The sequence below is a fragment of the Macrosteles quadrilineatus genome, unplaced genomic scaffold (genome assembly GCF_028750875.1).
Source record: "Macrosteles quadrilineatus isolate MER2022 unplaced genomic scaffold, UCM_ALF_1.0 Scaffold_9__3_contigs__length_116548681, whole genome shotgun sequence".
NCBI lineage: Eukaryota > Metazoa > Arthropoda > Insecta > Hemiptera > Cicadellidae > Macrosteles > Macrosteles quadrilineatus.
In genome coordinates, this window is record NW_026542602.1 from 108826242 (window position 1) to 108846203 (window position 19962).

General features: G+C 36.3%; 2 protein-coding genes across 3 annotated transcripts in view; one reads left to right on the forward strand and one right to left on the reverse strand.

Moving 5' to 3' along the window:
* Positions 1 to 8269, reverse strand: part of LOC129002428 (uncharacterized) — a 62058-nt gene extending 53789 nt beyond the window's left edge. The window contains exon 1 of the mRNA XM_054430222.1: positions 8185 to 8269. The gene's annotated coding sequence lies outside the window, so the exon portion shown is untranslated. The remainder of the gene's footprint in view (positions 1 to 8184) is intronic.
* Positions 1 to 19962, forward strand: part of LOC129002427 (elongation factor-like GTPase 1) — a 159950-nt gene that overhangs the window by 82960 nt on the left and 57028 nt on the right. The gene's annotated exons all lie outside the window — the stretch shown is intronic.

Here is a 19962-nt window from a genome sequence, read left to right on the forward strand (position 1 = left end):
GCTTTGCGAGTTGAGCTTAATAGGCTTTATCTTGTAACTAATTAATAACCGATTTTTATAACTTTTTCTTTAACCGATAAACAGTTTTTGTTTTTTCATATATTGAATTAGATGACCATATTGTGATTGATTTCCTGCTACATGTACCAAAAATCAGGCAGAAGAAATCAACCCCCCCCCCCTTCTCTTAATTCGGCGTATAAAAGCAACAAACGCTATAAATAAAACTGGGTTACGGAACCGGTGTGCATGAAGATAATACATCTCAGAACGATTACACCATTACCCGGAGTGCTGTACCGTCTATGCCTGCAGCGCACAGTGTACAGTGCTGTACATTATATTGTACGCTACATCGTAACAATCTTGAATTACCCGAGAAGATGGGTTCAGGAATGTAGTCTTCTCCCTTCTCTAGGTCGCTGTTAGCTGTCAAATCAACAGACATAACCGATAAGGCGGCACGTGTAGTAGATTTAATTTTTCTATAACTTGTTCGATGTTTTAATGTGGTAATTGTTTTATCTTCCAGAGATGATCTCGTCCTCTGGTGAAAATGTTGATGAACAAAATAAAATTGTTGCTGTTGAAGGTAGATTTCTGCAGCACACCCAAAACTTCTGCCGGTATTTTCGACAATATTACACGATCATCTTCTAAAACACAAATTTGATAGTTTTCTTTGACCAGGGAAGTCTTCCTTCTAGTTTAGGTAAAATAAATGTTTGTCAGATTACCTGGTGAAACCTTTCTCGATCGATGCGTTATGTCTTCATACCACTGTAATATTAACGAGGCTTCACCAACTCTTGGTTATTTACATTCCAAATACCTATTTAAAGTCGAAATCTCAATAGCTAAGCTGTAATTGAACCGCTACCAACTGTAAGGTTCAGGCTGATGAAGCAATTCCGCCAATATGCAGAGTATGACCGGGTTCTGGTAAATCGTCCAGATTCAGAATCCATGCAATTTCTACCTTCAAGTCAATCCTGCGGCTACAAACTAGGATGCCTCTTGGAGAAGAAATTCTTCATTCTCTACGAACGCCCCCAATTACCATGATGAAAGCACGGCAGTAGCTAGTAGCTGGAATAACAAGGATTTCAGATCTAATTCTATTCTGATGCCGTTGTGCTTTCTTTTCCTAGATTAGGGAAAACACTAAAACACTAGTTATGCAGATGCAGCTCAGACAAAGTCATAGGATCATAATAGGAAGTGCCTTGAAGGGGTTCGGTATTCGAAGAATTGTGGCTTCATCTCATTAATGGACTGTTTCGTCATGGGCAATTCAATGAAACTAGAAACGAGTAATGTACAGTAATTAGGAATCACATTTTTAGAAGAAAACTAGTTTTTTTCTTCAGAACTACCTTAATAGGAAAGAGGAAATTCAGCTCGAGTTGAAGTAGTTGAGAGGTAAAACATGTTTTTGGTCATATTAGTGCAGTGCTTAATTCTGCAAAAAGGCAGTCCATTGAACTACTGAGTCTGAATGTCGAGAACAGGAGTCGACTCCACACATTAATTGCGGTTCATTGCAGTATTTCTGTTTTTATGGTTGTAATTCATAGTTGAATTCTAATTTTAAAAGTACCATGGGTGATACGAAAAGTAAATTATACACTTGGCCTAAGGCATGAGTTATCTTTAATGTTATGTTCCTGAGTTTCTCAGGATTTAACCAGCAATCTTCTGAAAACTAGGCTTTTAAATCTTAGACCAAACAAATATTTTTAGCACATTCTTTATAATATGTTTTTGCAACAGTATGGAAAAAACACTTAATCCTCAAACTTGACTTTGCTTGTTGAAACAGCCTCGCATGGCTCTGGCGAGACTGTTAAGCAGCCTGGGTGAGCCGCTATTCCGTATTCTAATTAGTCTAATTGCCCTCGTGCTCGGGAAGCTAAGCTCTTCTCTTGTATCTGTAGACGTCCACCGCACGCTCTTTACTCACGTTCTCTGCCGCCTTCCACCCTTCCACCTGACAATCTGACAATCCACAATCCAGATCAGGGATAATGCTGAGATGAGGTCGCCGAGGGATCAGCAGTAGGAGGTCAGCTGAGAAAGGTGGATATTTGATGCAGGAATGCAGTGTCAACGAGAAAACGTAACCAAAATATACATGGTGCAGGATACATTTTGGTGTTGGTAAGGCTTGTTAATTGTTGGCGAATAAGTAACTAACTCATGGTAGTTCCCTGATTTTATAAGAAAAAAATGGGCCGTATTTACTTGTAGGTAATTTCAAATAATATAAACGAAATAGGGAACGATTGTCTGAAAAAAATTTTTGAAGTTTATTTGCAACAATGGCATATACTCCAAATAGTAATAAAAGTGTTTAAAAAAAAACAATAAGTTAAATTCTTGTTCACGTCCATTTTTTTCTCAATTAAGCGTACGTTTAAGCGTAAGTTAAGCGTACAAATTTTGCCAAAAGAGATATTCTGCTTGCTGACATGGAATAATTGAATAATAATTTACATACAAGTAATATTGCTGTGTTTGCGAATTTGTCGTAGTCGTTGCTAAACCGATTTTCTTTATTATTCTGTCCGTGTGTCTTGTTTTTTTTTTTATGATTCCAGTAAAAATATATATCTTATAAAATTACATAAATGGATTTTTACCAGTTATTCTCAATAATATTTCCTTAACCAGTCCGTGCCACCTAAAATGTGTGCTATATTCCACAAAACTATGGTTTCCTAGAATAATCAGTACGTGAAAAAATATATTACGGATACACTAGGCCGGAGTCAAAAGAAATGTGTATGTGTATCTTTAACTTATTTTTGTGTCAGTACGAGTTTATTAATAGCTCGTGACACCTTTAGCTGAACATTCCGTATAACATAAGCAACAAATATAACCATAAATATAACTTTTTATTTCCCAGTTTCGACTTGGTTCCTAATTATTATTATAAAACTGATGAATAAAACTGACGATCACCATAACCTTTCTGCTACCAAGACAATTTCCTAAAACAATGTGGTCATCATGATTTTACAGAAAAGCTTTTGAAAACATCACGAAGGGGGTCAAAGGAGAATCGGACGTCATGTAGAAAAACAAAATAGAAGAGGTGAATTGAAATTGGTAAAATACTGTGTCAATAGGCTTTCTCCACGGGGAAATCAATGGGACCGAAGAAGAAAGGATCGAATAACCAAATTCAGCAAGCGATTGTCCAATCAAACAGTACCTTCCAATGACAGTTGTTATTTCGATAATGGGGAGACGTTCGTCCGTTATGCTTTGCCTACTTAGACTCGGTATTTTACTTGTCTCGTCCTCAATTCCAGTGGGAAACAAACGTTTGAGTTTTATTCTAAACGTTTAAGATGTTTCTTGTAAGATGTATTACTTTTGTCGGGGAACTGGAATAGTAATTTTCTTTATTAACATCGAACAGTTTTCAAGTGCTATTATGGTACTCTTTTATTAGGCCAGTTTATATCAAGTTACATTTTAGACACCCTTACATTCAATGTATTCTGGGCGACTGTAATGAAATATGTTATATTGTCGTTATTCTGCTAAAACAATAATCTCGCAACTTCCACTCATTCTTCTCATCTTCCCTCTCCCATTCTTGCTTAGGTTGAAATTTTACCATCCATATATCCTATATTTATTAATTGCATTGGATTTTTCTCAATCCCATCATCTATTCCCACCGCTAGAATCGAGGGATATAATTGAAAACTTCTCTTGTATTTATTGTGTATGGTTTCTATTTATCTCTTTTTGAAAAGGTGCAAACCTTTAATATTTTGTTTATGTTGAGATATAGTGTAAAACCTACGAGCTCATTTAATCTTATTGATTAACATTTCTTTCGAATATATGCTCGTTTAAAAAAAGTAACAAATTAACTGTAATTTCAGGTAGTGAGCAAGTTTTCTGCAACGGTCGCATGTACATTTTACAAACTCTATAGAGAAAGAAAGTTTTAGTCTTAGTCCTTTGTTCTTTAAATACAAATAGCGAAGCATAGTATTTAACTGAACGAATTTTTTTGCACATTTTACAAAATAGATGTTAGGGATAAAAACCTTTTTACTGTTAACGAAATTGATTTTAACTTCGCGTGTGAAGACACTAAACACATGAATCTCTTGAATTCGAGAGCTGAGCGTCTGATCACGAATCCGTATAAATAGATAGAGCGGCGGAACGCTGAAGTGTCACTTCCAGATCATTAGTAGATGTCTCGGCCGAGTAAAAAGTCGTAAAAGATAGTTTAAATTCTTGGCCAAATTGTCAAAAAGCTTTCACACTGTGTGGTCTGCCAACTCCAGGGTGTTCCGCTACCTTGTATGTCGACCAGGTTGGGAAACATGCATCTGTGCCAGAAGTTATTTGTCACCATCTGGCTCGAGCAAGATTTATATTGGCTTTTGAACAGATTGCTTCTGGTTTAGTGTACAGGTCTAACCCAGTTGTATTGTTGAACAAACGTAACCTGAGGGGTTGATTGGGTTTATATCGCATAAGGTAGAACTTTAGGGTTTCAAATTGTCTAATAATATAAAGTGATTAATGAATTATTAATGTATAACCAAACATAAGTACCCTATCAGCCTAGACCGTAAAAGAAGTTATTTATAATCCCCTAGCCACGATTTGATAGTGCGTTATTTTTAAACACATTATAATCATTAAATATTCGAAAGGTAGCAATTTAAAATCACTTAATATTCTTAAATTTTGGTAGGGATGGCCCGTTCATAAATATCTTGGACATTTTCGTCTAGTTCTCGTTCTTGAATGAGTTCTGTTTGACGGAAAATCGGCTAACTTTGTATCTGGCTTGAGGGCCTATTTAATATTTTTAGTTCACTAGTCAAAACTAGCTAAATATGTCTGAAACTCCATTAAATTGTTGTTCGGTCACTCATAATAATTAATAACTCATAATTCGTATTCATAATGAGTAAAAGCATAAAGTGTACTGAAAAACAATATTCATAACTTTGTCAGTTTTCTAGCACCAATTCTTTTAAAAAGAGCCCTGGCTTACACTCTTACAGCCATATGGTGTCTGAACGCTGTGTCATGAGAATGTAATAGGTGAAGCCTTTTCCATATAAATGTGATTTCAGTTGGAGTTAATTTTGGTAAAAGTTAAATTTAACAGCAAACAAGGTAGATGTAAAACAACCCCCTCTTATGTAATCATAATCTTTCCTACGCTAATGAAGAATTGGTTTTAATAGATGCTACAAAATAGAACATTATTTAACGATGACATTTTTCCTCACTTATTTATTTTTTTAGTAATCTCTATACATTTTCGATTATGCCAAAACTCATTTAATTACAATAGCATATTATCAGATTTTGTTACTTTAAATAAATTTATTCCTCTTCACTTTGAGTGGAGTATATAAGTGGATCAGTTGTAAACCCTTGAAGTTTTTCAATCACTTTGTCTATTATACAACCTTTATGGAACCCTGATCTATATACAATAATTATTTTTAATGTTTTCCTCATATTCCCCTGACCCCATCGTTTGCCACATTAGTGATAAGAGCTATGTGCCGTTGTTTACGGTAGTGGTAGTGTCCCTACTATGACGTCATATCGACTGCAGGTCATTCACCACTGCTACTCTCAGCTGTTACAGCTGAATAGCGTCAACAATGCAACTAATTCCGTCTCTTTTTTGTCTGGTGATGCAGCGATGCTAAAAGTACACCGGAAAATTCAGTTGAACTGAAAAGTAAATTTTAATGGTTGTTAGTGATTCGGTTCGCCGATATTGTACGATAGATTGTTGGTACGTAGAATTATTTAGAAATTATAACACCCATGTAGACTCCTCCAAGTTCTTCAGACTTGTTTTTTATGACTAAGTTACAGTTTACACATTGTTGTTTTTATTCAATGTAAAATATAGTCTAATCATTTACAATTAGTTTATGTGTCAGTAATATTTTTATTAATCATTACTGAAACAGTTGGAATTAAATCAGCTTAAGTTACCACAAACACCAGAAAGTTTAGAAATGCACAATTTTAAATGTTTAAGGTATAAATTTACACATATTTGAGGTACTTTTGATATACGTTATAAAGCTATGTAAAAAGAAATCGTATAAGCCTTTTCAAGGTAAATTAATAACTATCGCTACACACTACCAAGTGTTACCTTTATGTGCTTATTATGTGTACAGCAATTTGTATCATTACGAAAATTTATTAAGAATTATAAAATATTAATCCTGCGTGAAAAATATGCGAATATGAAGTTTGCAGGCTGGGTTGTCGCCTTGTCTTTTGGTCGGTATTATATGTAAAATGTATAACAACAAAAACTGCTTGGCGTTTAACGGCAAAAGATTAAATAAAGATAGATTCTAAGTGTCCGATTATTAGGCACGGTAAATTGTTTTCAATTTAAGTTTCATCACATTTTCGACCGATTTGGGTGCGGTTTGGCTGAGCGGATTTAGTTAATTTAAATCTTTAGATATTCTTAGTGAAATCTGGAAGTCAACATTTTAACCCTGTACAGTTCTATGTTTGCTTTCTTTCAAGATTTTGTTGTAAAATTGTATGAAGAAACTGCTTTAGTAGCTGATTACAATATATATCTGGTTATAAACAAGCTAACTCTTTTTATTTGTTTTTCATTCCTATGCTTACATTAGTTTCACACAAATTTAGACTCAAAAGTTATTATAATGACAATAATAATAATTGTATTACACTTAATATTAAAACCGATAAGTTTCGTTAAAAAACCTGGAGCTTTGGTAGAAATTAATACATTTGCCACAGTTTTCCCCTATTTTAAGATTTTTATCCATCATAATGCATTAATTATATTAGCTGGCCCTTTCGACTTTTGCATTGCAATCTTTTTGATTTTTTTGATTGTCAATATGCTGTGTTATACGAAAAACTATTGGAATTCTTGAGTTTTAAAGATCTCTTAATATAAAAAGTAGGTAAACGTAGTGAGAAATAGTCGAACTAATTATTTCTATTAGGAGTAATTAAACATTGTATTTTTTAACTTTCTTCTTACAAGGTACAAACTAAGTTGCTAAAATTCTTAAATAATTAATTTTTAGTATTTGTTCATACGTTATTGTAATCGTTTCAATACATTTTTATACAATAATGGTTTATGTTATTAAAAGATAATAATAACCTGGGTTTGGCTATAGTGTATACATATTCTTCATTTTTTTGCCGCATTCTCAATACAATAAAAAAATAGTTACAAGACATAATATGTATAATTTTTTAGTTGGTTCTTGTGTTTAGGCAAAACACGCTATTGAAAACCACTGCGGCTATGAGGTATGGCATACAACTCCATACATCTTGTGGTATACATAGAAACGTGCGTATTTGTTTTCCTCTTACTGCCATAGGGCCATAGGACATTGCGTACTTTCTTAAATTGTGTACACATTTATTCACAAGTGCTTCCAATTTACTTAATTCAGTCAGCCAATAGATTTTGTCCTTTGAAAATTGATAAATATATTATTGTTGAATTTGGCGGAGTACCGTGATAAAGTATTTAACTTTACAGATTAAAAACTTGTTGTTCCTTCAAAATGACCTTAGTTTTTATATAATAATATTTAATAGTTTTGATCACAAAGAAAACTTTTGCTTTGGCCAATTTTGAATCCAAATTAAATTTAACCTTTATTTAAAACTATATTTTAAATCTCTTCCAACATAATCAAAGTATCTTAGTAGATCTTATAGCGTTAGTTACTTATATTTTAGAATTAAAAATTTAATTGATTGATAGAACTATTAAAATATAAAAAAGAAAATTTATGTTTTGCATATTATTATTGAATTTCAATTGAACAATCAATTGAATAGTACTACAATGACATATTCATATAATTATATGCCCTAATTTCAGGCGATGAAAACCCTCATAATTCATTTTTCATCATAGATTTTGTATATGCAATTTCTTTTAATACTGTATATCTATTTATGTCACTAAATATAGAGCAAACATTTTTTTCCTTGGAAATAAAATTGGCATTTTTTATATTATAATAAACATTATTCCCCACCAACAATCTACAATTTCAATACTTTTATCCAACCAACTAATTTATCTCCATCCAATTTTTCAAAATCATTTGTTTGCTATAAACAGCTGTGTCATATACTCACGAGTACACAACAAAGTATTATCCAAGTATCGTACCAGAGACGTGGTAGTTTCTGTATCCTGCAGGACCGAAACACACGACAGGACGACGGCAGAGCCCGCGGTAGACTGAGGATGGTAGGAGCACCGTGGGACACCGTGGTCCTGGGGTGGGGGGAGCTGATAACACGGCACGGGGATGGGTCCGTGCGGAGTGTGGTGTGATTCATCCAGGACTCATGGAGCTGCCGGTGTCAACTCTAGTATATGTTATGGAATAAATGTAATTCGTTCAAACTCCGTTTTGCAGCAGGTCTGTTGATAAGAAGAGCTGGGTAGATGAGAGGTAATAGTGATCGCCTAGTAATCAAAAGGTCAACAGTTCGATCCTAGTCAAGCTTGTTTATGGTTTGAAACTGGACTCAAGCTGTTGTTACGCTTTTAAGAAATGGTATTGGCTAAAAACACAGCTGATCAAAAGTAAATAAATCTACAAGGCACTTCCCTTCTTTCATTTGGACTAAAGCTTTAAAGTAGCCTAGGTAGCCCCATTTTAATTGGTAACTGGTAAAAATATTTGAAAAATAGCCACCATATATGTAATGGATTAAACATAAGGTGTACTTTCGATCCTCACTGTCTTTCTAGCACGACAAATTCGTTGACATAAATTTCTTAACAGTGCAAGTATTACACGCCTGTTCTTTTACGATATAAGAGCTCCTTTCCGTTGGCTTCTACTCTTTTTGTGTAGTGGGGCTTTTAAAAGATGGAACCTCGATAAGAAGACCCTCGATAACAAGTCACCCTTGATAACAATCATTTTCATGTCCCCTTGAATTTTTATTTGACCTCTAATCACATATGTTATGCAAACCTCAATAAGGAGTTGCCTTGATAACAAGTCTTATTGAATGACATATTTTACGTGTTTTTTTTACGTACCTATTTTATGACTTGGTGACTTGTTATTGAGGTTCTAATGTGTAATTGGTTTACTTTGCAACTTTAAAAACGTTTGTTTTTAACTTAAACATTAAATTTGGATTTTAAAATAATCTCTCACAAAAGTAATTTAATTAAACGGAAGTGAATGTACAAAACCACGAAGAACAGTTTACTATCCATCAATCAATGTTAGGGTAGTGTAACTTTTTTCCTGCAATAGCTTTGAAGAACCAAAATTTTCTCTTCTACGTCGTCCCTACCTTCTCCGTTTTGAAAGGGGAATGAGTTTACGTTTGGATATTGTTGAAGATTTTGATTTTGTTGCTATTAACAAGAGTTTTTCTATGTCTAATAGACAAAGCAATACAAATAAGTAAGGGAACCGTATCCTATGCTACTAACCAGCGGTTTTACTGCGAGTTTCTAAAATAAATTATGAAATGGAAAATCAAGCGCTCTTAATTTGTCAAACGTTCAAAATTTTATTATGTGATTTTCACTCAACTAACTATGTATTTAATTTTCAGGTAGGTAAAACCCCAGTGTAGAGTAATGGTAAGTGATTTATATATCCTCTATATATATTTATTACGGTACACATAGTAGAGAGAAATATTACTCCAATCTTACACTAATCTGATCATATCACGGTAGTTTGGGCCGTGTCGTAACACTTCGGCCCAAGTAACACTTCGGCCCAGTAACATTTCGGCCCGAAACCCTCAGATGTGGCCTACGGTCCAACTCTCTACCTGCCCACTAGTAACACTTCGTCCCAACAAATTATTTGACAGGTTAGGTTAGGTTAGGTTAGGTTAGGTAAGATTCCACCGATTCTCCGTCATGTGAGGTCAGAGGATTCAAGGGTTGACGGTTGGGCGACATTCCACCAGAGGGTGGTTGCAAAGTATACAGGTCATGTACCTCTTACTACCTGAACTGCGTTCCTCAACCCTTGTCAATTTTTCGTCGGGCCGAAATGTTACTCCATTAGCTTATTTAATCATCTGTAAAAGCGAGTGGGACGAAGTGATACTGTTTTTCTAAGAAATTTGAGTTTGGCCGAAATGTTACTGGGCCGAAGTGTTACTACATCGTTTGGGCTGCCAGACATTGCTGATTGAGAATAGCCACCTGTGTCTGCACTCTCATATTAGTAACACTGCGACCATTGGTTTTGAATAGTTTAGGTTATAGTAGTATGTTTTCTGTGGGTTAGGTGACTTATACCGAAACGGTACATTATTTTTTTAATTCCTTGTAAAGATAATCAAAACAAAAATACGAGACAAGGTGGTTTCTTAAAAAAATCTATCGTGTTTAGTAAAGTCAACTATCCCAGTCCAAAAAGAGTCGTTATATATACCATCAAGTCAACACCATCTTTATCACGTTGAGTAATCAATTAGCTAAAATTACTAAAAGGCATGAAGATATTTCTACGAACAGTTTCGACTAAGAAGACAAACGTGGTTTACCGGAAGTTGGAGAAATTAGAGGAATTATTTTGTGGAAGAAGGTGGGAGGTGGGGTGCGACGAACCTCGAAACAATTTCACAGCAGATCGAGCGAGAGGCAAAAACCCGCGGGAATACCAGGTCCTGAGGGAACAAAGGGAAAACGGGATTGACTGATTGAATCGAGTGGCGACTGACGTGCTGGACATCTGGAGATACTGGAGTCTTCTTCTACAGGAGAGCCGGGAACGCTGGAGAAGAGGTAGTGTGGCCTCAACTAGAAGATTCAAAAAGGGCTTTAAGCGTTTGATGGAGTCTTGTAACTTTGACTGACGGTGTGTAAAATACTATAGAATCTAGATCGTTAAAAAGATGTTAAAAACTGAAATCATGTTTGTGGAAGACATAGGCTAAAATAGGATTTGCGTTAATAAAAAAGTAATTGCAGTATTGAGCGAATATCGATGGTTAGGGAATAAGATGTCTGTGTAGTGGTAATGGTAGTCTGTGTAGGTAATGGTAGGGCTTTGTCTTATTGGCTGGGTGTGAACCATTACAATGAAATGATAGGTTATCTAATCCAATATACTTTGGACACTAATATTTTTTTGTTTTAGTTCCAACTTGTATTTCATTAAGGAAAATGAAAGACGACTGTCTTCGTATTGATCTCTCTCCACGGAAAGTTGTACGGTAATTTACCCATTTATGTACAACTCATATGAATGTAAATTGCCACATTTGTTGGTTGAAATCGAGCAACAATATTTTTATGGAATCAACTTGAGTCACGTTTCTGTTTTCTTTAATTCTCCACAATTATAAAATTACTACTCTCTCGTGATCATCCAATAACTTTGCTTAATCCAATTACGAGTTGACTACACTTATGTCGTAGAGAAACTTAAACATTTTTAGGGTAGTCTTTACCTCTTCCTCGAGGCCAAGCATCAAGTATGTACTTTTGGCTGAAGTAACCAACAGTTGTTTATATCGTTGGAAGTGGATAATCGACCCAAACGTTGAGGTTGAGGATACCCATAGGAAATCTAGTCACGACGAGTCGCTATCACATTTAATAAACATGAGGGGCTAAGGGTGGTATGTGTCTTTATTTTAAGTTTCTCTTTTAAAAATAAAAGAAACTATATTTTAAAATTTAATTGCACAGTGCTAACTGTAGAGAATGAAACTAAACAGAATGGATCAACCCATTGAATTCCTGTCTAGTCAATCAGTTATATATTTACTAACAAAATATTCAATGTATCAACCCTAAATTGCCTTCTTAGTTAAAGGTTTGGAATTTAAAATAGTTTGCAAACCATTTCAGTCAATTATGCTAATTTTCAGCCAACTCGCTACACCTTGTGGGTGGTAATTTGGCGGAAATAGCGTAAGGTTCCGGAAAATTAGGCCCAGTTTTGGGCACTCATGCAGATGAGATAGGCTAATTACTTTCCCAGGAGAGTTGGAGGCATTGTCTGGTGATGACTGTTTGTAACCAGTGGCAAGGAAAGTGAAATTGTGCTGAAGAAGCTAATATCGTACGGGAGATGACTCGAACCACAGATAAAAGAAACAAACCCTAGTAGGGTTCTTTTATCTGTGCTCGAACTGACGGTTTTAATGAGACTAAACAAAACAACTTAATCTAAAATGTACATTTTGGTGGAGGATTCATGAAACTTATATTACCAACTTTGGTGTAGTTTACATCAACATGGAAATTTGTTAAACCCATAAAAAGTAACTCAATGTTATTCATAAAATAAAATTACGTACTTATATAAATTTATAAGTATACAAAAAAAACCAATAGCTAGAAACCACGAACTAAACATTTACAAAAGCGTTAGGAGAGCAACGATATATCTATTGAGTCCTTATACATTTTTCAGTGCTATTTCCTAGCGTGATGTCAGGAAAAATTGAGATCAGCACTTCAGTTCTACAGGGCCTGTATAGCCGATGAATGGAAGGTCAGTAGAACAACTTGTACTGTTTTCAATGTACTTCCAACGTGGTTTTTCTGTGGTTACTGTTTGGTTGATTGAGCAATAAACCCGAGAATGTTATTCAGTTTCGGTTTAGTTTTATTGTTAGAGAAAGGTTTTATTGAATTCGATTTAATCGAATAAACTCGGTCGATAACGGTTTTGGAATCGAGAAAGTCTTTGGTTATGTTGCCTTTCTTGGTCAGTGTTATTTCATTTTAGATTTAGTTTCGTCGTGTGTATTTACAATCTGCGATGGTTGGCATCCAGGTTTATCATGTAACTTAACCGAGGATTAAAATGGCGAAGTTTTGGCTTGTTGGTTGTAAAATGTCCGTTATAAAAACATTCTCTGATTTTATTTTTTATAGAAACCAATTACTGTAGTTGCAAACCGCCTACATGTTGTTAAAAACCTTTAGAATCGCCTTATCTTACCGACCTTTTGAACTTCGCATGGGCCTCGTCTTACTTGAACCATCTCTTACCATATATTTTACGGCACTGTAACCAAACCACCTTTACGCCTTCCCTTTACACCATGTCCCGGCCCTTTGAACATGGACTTACCACACCTACGTACACTTTTGGTCATCGCCTTGCCGTAACATTCCTTTTTTGGACACCGCCTTGTCTTAAAACTATCCATCTGGACATCACCTTGCCCTAAACTACCCTTTTGGACATACATCACCCTAACCCTTGCTTTTGGGCACCGCCTTTTCCGACGCTATAGACAACACTTGACCTGTTCTAGGCACGGTGACGCTAGGTAATGTTGAGGTACCAGTCACAGAGCCCGGGGTCCCTCTCTCCCGGACAGTTACTATCGTGACCTGAGATATGGTCTATCTGTATCTACTATCTACGCCTCCTCTTAGTCGCGGTCCTCCCACATTTCGGCGGCCCTCCACACCTTACCAGCGCTCCCGGCGACGTACCACTGCGGGACAGATCTGACGATAGGACGGGCAGCTCACTCCAGGCCGGGGGAGTAGGGAATGTTGGTTAGTTAGGGAAACTTGGGGTCTACCATATCGATATTTCACAATCAATAGCTTGGAATAGTGCTTCATTTTTGCAAGCAAACAAAACCAACCTTCAACTTACTTATCTTCGTTGAGAGACAGATTTGACCCAAGGAGACAATGGTACCCGAACGCTCATGGAACAGCTGTTATACAGTGGTACTGTGAAATGTCCAATTTACAGTCGATAAGATAATAGCGTTTAGTTCATAACTTGGCTGTAATAGATTGAGATAGGATTGAAAATCGTTTTACGTTCTTTTAATTAAGACAATTTGCTCAAATCCCGTAGATACAGGAATGGCAACCAATTAATGCATATATTAAAAGTAACTTGGTTAATTTAAGGTGTGCCATCGAATATTCTATTGCTACACTTATTTCAATGATAGTACAGTATATTTATTTAAAACATTGGTTAATTTTTTTCATTTTTTTGACCCTAAGTACATATAAATGCTAATGATTGTGGACTAAATTCGTGCACATACAGATAGTAAAGTTATTCCCTTTACAATGATGTATTCAAAATTGTAATATTATTTATGATTCACCGAAAAATTTTCCTGGAACGTTTACAGTGCAAGATTTGTGCACGTAGATTTCTTAGGACCAACTGATGGCCCTTACATTGCTGGATGCTTTCAGTAAGTGGGTGGAGGTGATACAGGCAAGATGAACTACAAGTACATGGACAATCCAAGAATTACGAAGAATCTTTTCAACTTTTGGGTTTCATTACATCTTAGTCTCAGATAATGGAAGACAGTTTGTTTCCCAAGTGTTCAAGAACTTAATGTGGGATTATTCACAGAATTTGGGTGGTATTTTGCACCATACCACCCAAACTCAAACGGCCAGGCTGAAAGATAGTAGGTACGTGCAGACTGTCGAGGCGTTAAAATCTATGGAGGTAAGAAAGGGTACACTGCAAAATAAAATCCATAATATACTTTTAATGCAACTCAGGCAATCCCCCAAATTCCACTGGAGCATCAGCATATCACCTAATGTTCGGAGGAAGCGTAAACCTCGCAATAATTTTTCCAACCTTAGAATCAAACAAACATAAAAAAAACTTACTTCAATTCGATATAAAAGGAAATATCCCGAATTTCAACCGTATCTGGTAGCTACTAACTTACTAACCAAGAAAGATTTGGTATTACGCCTCCTTCTCAAGCCCGCTATACTCAAAATAATTTTCCTTTTTATTAATTTCGTAAATACTCAACTCTTTTGCTTAGTCAAGGCAACACTAATTAAGCAGGCCGTAATGCTCTGAGCATGACGTCATCGTAGGTGACGGCAATGACGTAATGTTATTTTTTAGTTATATTTTATTTTTCGAGAAAAGATTGAAACAAGTTCATACCTTATCATCTTAAGTAATTTAAACACAATTTTGCTACTCGCTGCTTATTATGGACCCAATATTCTATATATATATTCCCAATATTCTCCCAATATTCTCCCAATATTCACATTAATGATGGATTCGTGTGGGACGAACGAGAGCCCTGGTCTTCGTAACTTCTTTATTTCATAATTATTCAATCTTTGATGAATCTTGAATAAGACTCTTAGCTCTCACATCGTAGACATTGGCACTGGGGTTGTTGGTCAGCTTCCACTTCATCAGAAGATTTATTTCCACAGAGCACGATCGTCATCACCGTGAGGTCCAAAGATGTGAGATGGATGTTTTAAATTCCCCAGAATTTTGTCTCAAATTTGTGCTTTTCCCCACTTTTACTTTTTCTGTTCAGCACGTCTCATAGCTGCTTTTATGATTTGTCACTACCAGGCAGTTTTACTCATTGGTATATACTCTGCCCGTGGGACCCCTCACTTTTGTGCTGCTTGCCTTACGCTGTTGCCTTTTCCCATTTTCACAAGCAGCACAGTTGCTTGCCCTTTTATTCGTCATTCGTTTTACGATTTAGAGATAGGTCCTGCCTTTCCATCTTGTACTCCTGTAGTTTCTGATTGAAATATTTCGGGAAGACTCCCATGGTTTTGTCAACCGTGACCGCAATCACTACTGTCGCGGCAAAAAACCTCCAGTTTATCATGGTAAAACAAACTTAAGAGACAATTTTATAAAGTTGCTAACTTTACCAAATGTTCTGGAGAAATGACTAATGTCTCTATGGATACTAACTTATAAATAGTAAAAATGATTTACAAAATTACCAAAGTGATGAGATGGACATCATGAGACAAATTTTCGTTTTTATAGAATAAGATCAGTCATTCTTAAAAATACACGTTTTTGGAAGAAAAAATTTCAATTCTCATTTCACGTCAAACGTACGTTTTATATGCACTCGTCGATTGTTTTAGGATTCCTCAATTTTGAATTTTAGTTTAAAAGATAAAAATAAACGTAATTTTATCACAACTATCCGAACCTGTACAATTCAACACAATTAAACAGGTCAAACTAAACTAAATTTAGCTTCTTTTCCTGAATTGCAAAGATTAAAATTATAGTCAAACTTGCGTGATTGAGTATGAGTATAACATTTTGCGATGTTTGTTAACAGTTAATATACGTCATAACAGCTTGGGTTAGTGCAAGCTTTGGTTTCTGGGAATTGTATGAAAATTCCAATTTCTTTCCTTTCAGACAGCCAATGTGCCGTTTCTAAAAAGTGTTAGCCTACGTTCAGTGTATTGCCAATGATATGTTTTTAAAGTGACCGAAACAAAATTGTCTGCTAAATTCGCATCACTGGGTTTCCAGAATTTAGGTTTAACCTTCATTTCTTCCTATTTGGCAAGATTGCGAACGGTTTTCCACAATTAGGGCCATATTATGTTTGCGAACTGCGAGAGCCGAGTTTTAGGTGGGAATTTTCACGGAAACCTTCTAAAACGGGACCAGCTATCGTGGCCTACCTCACGTCGCATTGCCCCACGTAGATGTAGTTGTGGTGTACGGTGTACAGTACCACAGAAGCTGCTCCTGGGGTTTATTACTCGACAATGGCGTCCATTATATTGGACGTCACGAGTTCGAGCCATTTCCACGGAAACTCCAAGAGGTGTTCGGATCAGAGCAGTCCGTGCGAGAACTAACTGTCCTGACATTCCAAGACTTCGGGAGTAGATCGTTTTGGTGTGGAATTCGTTTAAAAGTATATGCTATCCGATGACCTAATAGAATGCCGTAAAATTGGATCAGTTTCCCTGTTACATTTCGTTGTCAATAAACTGCTTGTTTACCTCACCTACGTTGTTTCGTAATTTTTTGCACTGACATTCCAAATAGCCTTAAATTGAAATCTTTTTTCAAGAGTAAAGAATTATAATGAGTTGTATTATGATTTTAATGTGCTTGATAACACACTAGAGTTAGCGTTTCAGGAGTAGACAATTCCGGGGTTTACATAGGTTAAATCCACTTTATCTTAATGCATAACTACATCGTACCAGCATTATGCATTACAATCCAGCAATGCATTCTAGTTGTCCTAGAATGGTTCATTCTAAAACTGTTTAATAGTCTAACTATTATCCTATGCTGTTTGAAGGTTGGTATTGTGTCAATCTGTATGTTTGGATTGGAATGGCATACATGTTTGTAATCTATATCTTTATTTCTTATGTAACTTTTGATTTCCAGATATTCTTAATAGTTTAAAAGAAAAAACAAACATAAATTTGTGCATAGCTGTTAAATATTCTCATATTCGGGCCTATAAATGTGTTTAAGTTGGCAGGGATCCTTCCTTTCTTGGGAAATGTCATCGTTTGCTTTTTAACGAAACATCGATGGCTAAATGCATGGCTTGCTAATTCAATTGCCCCAAACTTCTTTGGTACTTCTAACCAATCCGTGTTCATTCTAACATTCATATCAAACGGGGGAGCGTCGATGTTCGCAAGGATTTTTCTCACCTTAAAAATTATGTTTTCAATAAATGCGTTGCCTTGATTTAGCATTAGGTTTTTCTGGAGTTGAAAACATCAGCTGTACATTTTCTCTAGGTTACCCTATGTTTACATACTCCGTGTAATCGTCTCGTGGACCCGCGTGAAGTCTCTTAACCGTTGCATGACGTGTGATGGGTGTACCCGGTCCGCTCCCATCACATAACACCAACACATACACACACACACACACAACCGAGGAGAATGCTCGGGCATCCGCGCAGACTGTTATGTGCTCATCTGTCACTTCCCGTCAAACGGCGAACGGACCAAACGGTTCTGGAGTGGACCGCGGTGGTGAAACAAACACTAGCAGAACACTTTTTCGTGAATTTCTTTTCATGCAGGGTAATTTTGTCCCATTAACTTTTCTAGATGCACGTGCAGTCTTGTTTGTATTTGTACTCCGGTATTTTTCGTGGATTTTTGTTTTTTCAAATCCACAATGTTAATCATTACCCATCATTATCATTATGTTGATCATTATGTACTATAAATACCAAGGACGTTTATGGAAAATATAAGGACGATTCAAAAATTTAAGATGGTAAATTTAGCTGCTTATGCCATAGACAATGTGGGGAATTGAGGACTGTTGCATTTTTTATAAAAAATAATCATTTATCCTGTGACTGTTCTTTCCTTTACATAAGAAACATCTAACATTTACTTATAGCCTATTTGCACACTTCGAAGGTGTACAATCTAGAGGGGTTTATTTTCTCCTAAAATCCGTAACTATTGCTTTTGACCATCAATAATTCTCAACACGGTTCCAAACAAAGATGTAAAGTGGAGCGTGTTTCAATGACCGTAGCGTTACATCAGCGATGGAACGACGGAACCAAGAGACATGGGACATGGGACTAAGGCCGCATTGCAGCTCCCAGCATGCCAAATGATGGTCAATATTCAATTTGGTGTAAAACACGCGCCAGACCGTTGCAGCGAGGTGAACGACTGGCGGTTTTTGCAACGTCAAACTGAAGGGATTGACAGTCATGATTCTGATATCCGTGAAGAGCGTCGAGTGCGAGTGGATCTTGCAAAACTGTGGAATGTCTAGCCTATCTTCCAGGCTCCGAGAGTCATAGTGAATGTGGGGGACGGACAACTTGTCTTGTAGGGGTCCTCTAGTAAGATTTTACTTCGCATCGTCCTATGCTAGCCTCACAATCATAAGTCGCTGGTTCGATCCTAAAAGATAGTTGTTTTCGATGCTGGGCCAAGCTGTATTTGATCATTCGGAATAATCGGTTTCGTCACAGAAACGGCTGGTCTTAGTCGGTAACACTGGTGATTGGCATAGATGCTTGTATTTTTTGGTTAAAATTAATTTGCATACTTTGTAGAGCAGTCGTAAATCGTATTTTTTGTATGCGTGAAACTATGATTGGCATGACAGATATTTCACTTATAGTTCAGATATATATTTCACTCCTCCAACAGATCCTCTCTTGTCTTCTACAGCTCTACGCAGTGCAATATGGTGTTTTAATCTCTGCTGAAACTGAGTTAAAATATTTGATTTCAAAACCATTCAGGCATCATTTTTGTGGAAAATACTCCATGATTTACCATCAAAGTGTGTCCAAGCCACTCATGTTTACAACGGTCCCAATCCTACACCAACACGTTCCAACATTTGTCCTCAACCCGACATCACAGGTGTCCGTTCTTCCAACAAAAACTGTCCTGTTTTTCACAGTGACAAGTGGTTATTAACGATGAAGCCGTCACCAGTAAGTGACCAGCGGCGGTTAGCCATTATGAGGCATAATTGCGACAATGGCGTATCACGGTGGCTTCCCCAGCTGCAGCCGCCGTCGGTGGACGTGAGCCGGGCCACGGTCCGACACACAAGCCGGCCATACGTGAGAGGCAAGGCACAATGTAGAAAATCGTACTACGTTTAAAATTCCTATCGTCATGGGTTTTTTCTAGTTTTGATAAGTGTGTTGTGTTTCACATTCGTGTTTCGTGTAACCGTAACAATCAGGTGGGAATTAGGATAGGGGAGTGAGGACAAGAATCGTGTGTACTAGGTAAAAGATGTCTCGATCCGTGACCTATGGCAACACAACGAGAATTGAGGTTATTGAGTTAAATCTCCAATAGAATGCGTTTATGTCAGTTATTAGTTACTGATGAATACGCGAATTATTTATCAACGAAAAATTTGAAGAACAAGTTATTTTAATGTGTAACATATATTTTATACCACTAACTAAATATTAAAGAACAAAAATCCAAAGGAGAATCCGCTCCTTGACAATCTTGATCTCTTGGCTCTTTACGTCTTTGGTTCATCGTTTAGGCATAGAATAAATCAACACCAAAGTTTCTTTGTTCGCAACATCAAACTATGTCATTGAGTATTTAAAACTTTTCCTTGTTCAAAACTTCAAACAATATCATTAGGTTTTTTTTAA